The following is a 7,841-nucleotide window of genomic DNA, read 5'->3' as shown; positions in this document are numbered from 1 at the left end:
GGCAAAGAGAGAGCGAGACCAAAGCACTCTACAAAGACGACACAAAGGCGTTGTCCATAACGTTTTAATGTGTTGGCCTAAACAATGTGTGTTTGCGGCATGTGTGTGTGTTTGTGTGTACGTGTGTGTGCGTTTGTGTGTACGTGTGTATGTGTGTGTGGTGTTGCTTAGATTTATTTCAAGTGGGTTTTGCCACTCAATTGCAGAGCAGACGCAGCAGCAAAGAATTGTGCAATACAAGGCCAAGATGGGCCCGAATGTTATCGATAGTCATTGTTTGCGGCACACACACTCACACAAACACAGACTCGCACACACACACACACACGCTTGCATAGCACATCAACACCAACATCTTATCGTTGGGGCCCCCAAAAGTTTTGTGAGCTACTTTTTATTGATGGCGAATATTACGCCAACTAAGCAAATTAAATTGTTTACATTGGCAAAGGGCGACGTCGCAGGGCAGCTGCTGAGAGGCCACAATCGTCCATCCAAGGTGGTCAGTGGTGGTCAATGGACAGGAGCAGACAATGTGTTTCGTCCTGCTTTGCCACACTGGAGACAAATAGATGACCACAACTTTTCATATGCACTGAATGTGGCCAGCTCAGCGGGCGGTTCGGTGTGCTTGAAGATGACAATACCAACAGGGGTTCGAACTAAAATGAAAAAGTACAGTGAGCACTGCCTAAGGTGTAATACATACGTTCAAATCTTATAAGTTAGTAAGTTCTAAATGCAATCTCAAGCAAAAAACCGCGTATAAACAAAACGGTGCTAGCTCAACAAACATTTCCCCGTGGCAAGGTTTACAGTTTGAAGCAATTTTTTCAGCATAAAAAAACAGCATTCCGACACATTCTGACAATTTTGAATATAACCATTATATTAAATATTTAAATATTATAAGAAAAGAAAATTCTTCGATTTTTCATAGAAAAGTACTAAATATGCAATGATTACAACTATTAAATATTGCAATAATATTTTCCAACATTAAACAAATAACATTCAGCTATTCATTATTCAACTAATCAGGCTTGAGGTTCTGTTCGATAAAGCAAATATCGCATTCTCGGCCCTACACACATACGTATATAGCAATATATCAAATTACAAGTTCGTAATATTCAAACTAACTTCCCTTTTAGCAAAAGTACTAAAATACATTAATTTATTAAACTAGGTCTATCTAAAACAAAGAGATTGACAAGCTGCGATAATCTGAATCTTTGAGAAACATGAATTTGATCATATTTTACACTTAGCGTAATCCGATCCAGTCGGTTAGTAAGTGGGCTTAACAGAGAAATCGATATTTAGAGAAAGAGCGAGATAGAGAGTTAAGGATTTTCGAGCGGACATTGAAAGAGGTTTTAAGGTTCCAAGGCTCCAAGGCTCAAAACTCCTGCGTGGATTAAACATAATTGACGGCATAATAATAATAAATTTATAATGGAATAATGTTATCTTAAACATTTAACTAAGCTTTAAAACATTGAAACAGTTTTTTACAATTTGGTTTCAATAAATTTCTCTCCTAATTGGCTAAAATGCAGAATAAATGAATATAAATATTTTCCATGAAGAAAAAGTGCTGAAAATATATATTGAATTGCAGCCTTATTTCTGGCTGAAATTTTCATGTCTCAATTTCAGTTGATCTGAAATTTCAGAACAGTTGCGAAACTCGCGCATATAGGGTTCAATTTTTTATGGCTACTCACTTGATATTGCTCGAATTTCCGGCCGGGCTGGCAAACAGCCAAGATAACCAAGTCTGTGTGAGTGTGTGTGTGTAAAAGTGTTGCATGCAGTTAATTGAAATTGTGCGAATCTTGCTGCGCACACGGCTAGATGGTTGTATCAAAGTGTTAACATGCAGTACTGTACTTTGGGTCCCTCAGCCAAAAAGTATGCTACAAAATGCTGCTGCAAATGTTTTATTGCCTGTGAAAAGTTGTGAGCGAGCTGCCTGCGTGTGCCTGTGTGTGCCTGTGTGTGTATTGGGCGTTGGCCTGCCTTAGCATATGGCGACACGCTTCACATGAGTGTGTGCTTGGGTGTGTGTGTTTGGCTGCGTGTTATTCTTTGTGTTATGTTTTGTTATTAACTATGACATTGTTCTCTTTCGGCTGCTGTCAACTGCTCGAAGCATTTAAATTAACATGGTTATACCTAGGGCTAGTGACAAGTCTTAACTGCATTAAAACTGAGCTGCCATAAGTGGCTTACATAAACACACACAGAAGGACAGGCACACACACGGCACACACACACTTTCATCATTTTGGGCGCTCGTCGTTGACCGTTTATTTTTAGGCGAGAAAACAACAACAGCAACAACAACAACAAGAACAACAACACAAACATGGAGCAGCGAGTGGACTATCTTTTAGTTAGGCAAACACTATAGTGCACTAGTGTGTGTGTGTGTATCTGTGTGGGTGTGCGTGTGTGTAACTTGGGCTAGCCCAATTTGCAACTTTAACTCGATATGCGGTTGTACGCAACCAAGCAGAGAAGCCTTAGGTAAATCGTCTACATTTCATATTTTTTGGGCTTCTTACAACATGCCAGCGACTATGTGTGTGTGTTTGTGCTAGCTTGTGTGTGTTTGTGTTTTCTTTTTGTGTGAGTTTGTGTGTGTCTGTGTGTGCTTGTCAACTCAAAGGCAAACAAATCAACAAAAGTTTCATAGAATCCTGCAAATTGGCTAACGCTTCGGCTTTTAATAAACAGGCTTAAACTGCTTTTGGAATTTCCTAGAGGAATATCAAAGTTTGGTGTGATCAGAAGCGAAACTCATAAAAAGCCAAATGTAATATGATAATCACGCTGAGTGCCCGAAAACAGCGACAATAGCAACACCCGCAATACAAACTCACACACACACACACACACACTCCACTCAGTGACCCGCAACAACAACAGCCCAGCTGCCCTACCTAACCTAACGGGGGCGGGAGGGTGCCCATTGGGGCAGTCGGGTTGGAACCATTTAAAACAATTTCTTTTGATTCTTTTTCTTTGTATTTTTGCGGTGGTCGCGCTATTTGCTTAAATGCTTATGTCCAATTTAACTTGGTCGAATTGTTAAGAGGGCAATAGCAAGGGCGAGGCACAATCATGCTTCCGACGGCAACAGGATGACTCTATTAACTTGCCCTCGCATTCGCTGCTCCAATACAACTAAGTATAACGCGTATTTGGCCAAAGTCGATTACACGCTTGTGAGATACTCTCTACTTCTCTACTTCAATGCATATTTTATCACTTTCCATAAGCGAACGCAAACAAAGCTCTCTTTACGCTACGCTGTAAAATAAAGACGCATTTTTATTCATTGCCTTACTATGCGATTCTCATGAATGAAGGTAAGGCTTAGATGTAGCTTACGAATGTTGTGTTAACAATATGTGCTGGCAAGATAATAAACTTTATCTCTGCTCAGAGATACTCTTTTTCGAATTTACTCCTATAAGCTCTCTCCCTCTCTCTCATTTCTATCCTCCCACCTTCTCCTGATCTAACCCGCTCTCTTCTTCTTTTCTTATTTTAGTGATAATGGAAAGAAAATAGACGTGCGTATGCATATTTAATTTAATATTTATACGAATTACTTTATAAATAGATATTTACTTCTGTTAAGGTAATACAGACCTAGGCATGGTTTAACACACCTAGCATATGTTCCATTTAAATGGTGCAACTCGCCACGCTTGGGTTGATATAATGGGTGCAAACTGGCATTAAACAGAAATTGGAATTCCATTTAGTTGACTATGAATCGTTCCTTGAAGGAAACTCAAACTAATCTTAGCTGAAAAATCCAATTTATTTTATATTTCTGAAGCAATTTCCGCAAAAGACCCATTCATTTCCAAATAGATTTACATTTAGTGCTCAAATAAAAAAAATGAGTGCGTGTTGCAAAACTCTGCAATATTTGACGTCAAGTGTTGAAAAACATCTAAAAGCAAATGAATGGAGCACTAGATTGAATACTTTTCTTTTGCGTCCAGTATTCTGACAGTTGCTCGAAAAATAGTACATAAAACTTAATTTGAGATTTTCGGAACGCCGTCGGAATTAAAAGCTGCAAGTAAAACTACGCGGTGGATGCAACTAAAAAAAAAATGAAATAAAATAAAATAAAATGAAGAAAAGATATTAATCGGGAAAATGCAGACTTAGTTGATAAACTTTTAATCCTTTCCACAGAGTAGAAAAAATCGCAGTCCTCTAAAGATTTTTAGTTGTTTAATATTGCTCCAATTTTAATTGTGCTATGTTGCGGCGGCATGTGTAAGAAACTCTCAATGCAGCAACTCACGTTGTTTGTTGTTGTCCTAACGCTAATCGTGGCGGTAAGCGGATACCCTTTCCTCCACACTCACAAATCATTGCGATAATGTGCCGTCCTGCCGGCTGGAAATGACGATCTGGACGTTGTTTGGCTTTATAATACTCATATTCGACTGGACTTCTAGTATGTCTTGCGTAAGTGTTGGATAATGTTTCGATTTATATCCTTGTAGAGGGTACTATTACCACGATATCCCAACTCTGTCTGTCTGTTTTCCCGAAATGTTCGAAAGATCTCACTTTCTATTGCAGGCAGCACATGTGCCAGAACTGGTCGAATCGGATGAGTATATCATATAGCTGCCTTAAAAACGATCAGTCGAATTTGAAGTTTCTTTATAAAAAGTTGTTTTGTTTTTCAAAATATCTTGACGGAAGTTGGCATATTGGACTTACACTCTGCTCCTTGCAAGGGACTACGCAAATATAGGGCCGACAAGGAGGACTTTATTCTGGCCATGGCGTATTTTGGGAAAACTTAAAGCAATGGGCAATTATCTAAAAAATTAAGAGTACACGTAGACCAACAAACAAGTGGAAGAAAAAGCTATTAAGCTATCCTGAATGCAGCCGAGGCCCAAAGAAGTCAAATGCAGACTTGGCCAATCCCATTTCTATGGCCAATTCACTTGAGTTTTAGGTCCAGTTGCTATGCCCACTTGGCGCCTACTCGAGTCGCTGCGGCAGCACAAGAGGCTCGCTGGCTTCCATTTGCCACCCAAGGCGAGGCAGCGGTCAACTAAACAACTTGGCCGCATTCAAAGCTGCTGTTGCTGCTGCTGCTGCTGCAAATTGGCAGTTGGTCTGTTTCGCATTCATGACACAGACACACACCGCAACCCCGGCTCTGCCCCTGTTGGCATACCCTCCTACGCGTCGCGGCATTTTAGTTGCCTTCGGGGCCACAGTCTTGATTGGCTTTGGTTTGCTTCGACGCATCTTCATTGCTATCTCTCTATTCGTGGTTGCATGCAACAAGCTGCAAATGCTTGACCTTAACGGTTCATGGTCAATGTCAAGGCGCAGTTTGCGGCGATGCTCTTCAGACAAGTTTAATAATCAATTTTATTAAGTCAACATTATCAACAGACAGCACTCAGAAGATTTTGATATTGTTTTTTTTCTTTAAATACACAACAAAAAGTCCTGCATAAATAAACTCCGATCGAATCTTATTTAAGTTTTAACTAGTTTCTATTTTAAAATCTTAAATTAAAATAAAATTGACGAAAGTAAGAGAGTTACAAGAAGTATTTAAGTAAACTAATTGCAAACTTATTAAAACTAGTATATAAAATGCTTTAAATCAATTGTGGCACGCCCCAAGCGAATTAAACTTTAATTACAGTTCGCTTGCAGCGCCGAAAAGTATGCAACAGACTTTTTTTTAATGCTTGCAACTTCCACTTCAATGTATTATTTAAATCATTTAAAAACACATCATAATATTTGCAATTGTTTTAAGATGACAGCAATTTGACAGCTGCCATCAACGGAATTACTAGAAGTTCTTATAATAATATATGTATTTATGTGTGGATGTGTGTGTCGTGTGTGTGTATGAAACTGTCATTTTATAAGATGAGCATTTTTATGTCATATGTATTTATGTGTGTATGTGCGTGTGTGTGCGTGTGCGTGTGCGTGGGTGCCTGCTTGTCACTGACAAATGCGAAATTAAAAACGCTTCTTAGCTAGCAATTGTACGCATTAAAAATGTCATTACATGGATTTCCGTTTCCGGTCACAGATTTTAACGGCTCGTCATTGTCGCGCCATTGTTGCCCGTTGCCCATTGCTGCGACAATGTAAACAATAAATGATTATCACACTAGCACAGCAGCAACACACACTCACACACACACTAGCTGGCACATTTTGATATTTATGTATTCCGTTTATATGCAGACAAGAGCCATTGTGTGCTTCTTATTGTTTTTGTGCCTGCGCCTTGACCCGTGCATGTGTGCGTGCGTGTCTGTCTGTGTGTTGGGCAATGCAATACAAAAGAGCAACATGTTTATTGTGTGTCGAGCAAATGATTTAGTAGCCTGCGCACCTGATAAGCAGCTTGCACCACTCTGCTGATAACAGACGCCGTTTTACGCGCCAAACAAAATGCCGGCATACTCTCACACCCACACACACTCACACACACACACGCACACTGACACTTGAACGAACAAAGGAAATGACCGTCAATTTTAACGAAATTTTTATGAGTAGCCCACATTAAAAAAAAAAAACAAATAATATATGAAAGCGCAAATCTCTTAAATACATTTGCCTCCGCTCGCCTGCTTTGCCAGCTAACTGTATAACAATATCATTGACAACAATAGAAAACAACAAAAAAAACAAGAAGAAGAAGAAGAAGAAATCTGGATCCGTTGCAACTGTTGTTTTACTGTTACTATTTGAATTGAAGCGTATAACAAGCGAATAACACAGCAAGAACTTAAAGCGTTTAACGGTAAAAGCGTCGAGCGTCGCGTTAACCGAATATCTTTTGCATGTCAACACGCGCCAAAATGTTGCCAGCGACTGACGACAACGACGACGCTGGCAACTGATGAACACCGCAACAGTATGCGCACCCACGTCCTGCGATGGACCAGGGCGGCAGTAACGGTCGAGGGGTGTGTCGATTCATTGAGAAAAGCAGAAAAGCTGGCTAGCAGAGCGCCAAGGGACGGACACAACAAAAATCAGATGGTTCTCATTGGCATTATTCGCCTCAAGTTCTCGCAGCGCAGCTGACTGATGCTGTGCCCCGCTACATTGCAGCGGCAGCTTTGTAAAGCTTTCGGGCAGCTTTAAAGCTCACGCCGCACGCCAACAACTGCGCCTGTGCACCGGCTGCAGAGCGGCGCCAACAGCGGCAAAGTTTGAACACCTGTTGCATGCGTTTAAGTTTTTGCTAGCATATCACAAGTAGGGTATCACAAGTGTGAGTTTTAATTAAGATATTTTAAATGTACTGAGTACTCGTTTCACCTACCTGTGCACATGTCAAGTATCGATACCTGGCTCCATTCCCGTTAAGCGACAAAGTTTTGCCTGCTTTCGTGACTCTCAGCTGGCTGCTGTCTGCACAAAGCTCAATTTGTTGCAGAGCTTTCTGTTGATAACCCAGCGAGCATTATTTTGCATTCAACAAAGTGTGCTTTTGATTCGAGTGCAGATTAATTTCAAAAGCCAAGTTGAGCTTATTTTATAATAATATACTATATAAATATTAATTAATACTTTTCATATTGGAGCACAAAATTATTGTTTTTGTCTATAAGAGACAGTTACAGTGATAAAGGACAAATTCGCATATTCGAATTTTTTTTATTTACGATTTCTTAGGTCTCTTTCATTAGCTCATGAGCCTATTTCAACACAATGTCTCAGTAGATTAGTTGTTTCAACAAACGTATATATATTTTTTAGCTAGCAGCTATTCCTAACTATGCTTCTGGCAA

The 7,841-nt window shown here is 39.8% G+C and overlaps 1 long non-coding RNA gene across 1 annotated transcript; it reads right to left on the bottom strand.

Moving 5' to 3' along the window:
* Positions 1 to 5,749: 5,749 nt before the first annotated feature.
* On the bottom strand, positions 5,750 to 6,609 carry LOC135427472 (uncharacterized). Its single transcript, XR_010436062.1, has 3 exons — positions 6,431 to 6,609; positions 6,229 to 6,353; positions 5,750 to 6,169 (listed from the first exon to the last, which is right to left on the bottom strand). It is a non-coding gene; the product is annotated as an uncharacterized LOC135427472 (long non-coding RNA).
* Positions 6,610 to 7,841: the final 1,232 nt, after the last annotated feature.

This window comes from Drosophila montana, unplaced genomic scaffold (assembly GCF_035044405.1).
Source record: "Drosophila montana isolate Dmon_TW-CO22-7 unplaced genomic scaffold, ASM3504440v1 contig_2178_1, whole genome shotgun sequence".
In the NCBI taxonomy this organism is placed as follows: Eukaryota; Metazoa; Arthropoda; class Insecta; order Diptera; family Drosophilidae; genus Drosophila; species Drosophila montana.
Note: the sequence above shows the minus strand (reverse complement) of the source record. Positions and strands in the feature narration are given on the sequence as shown.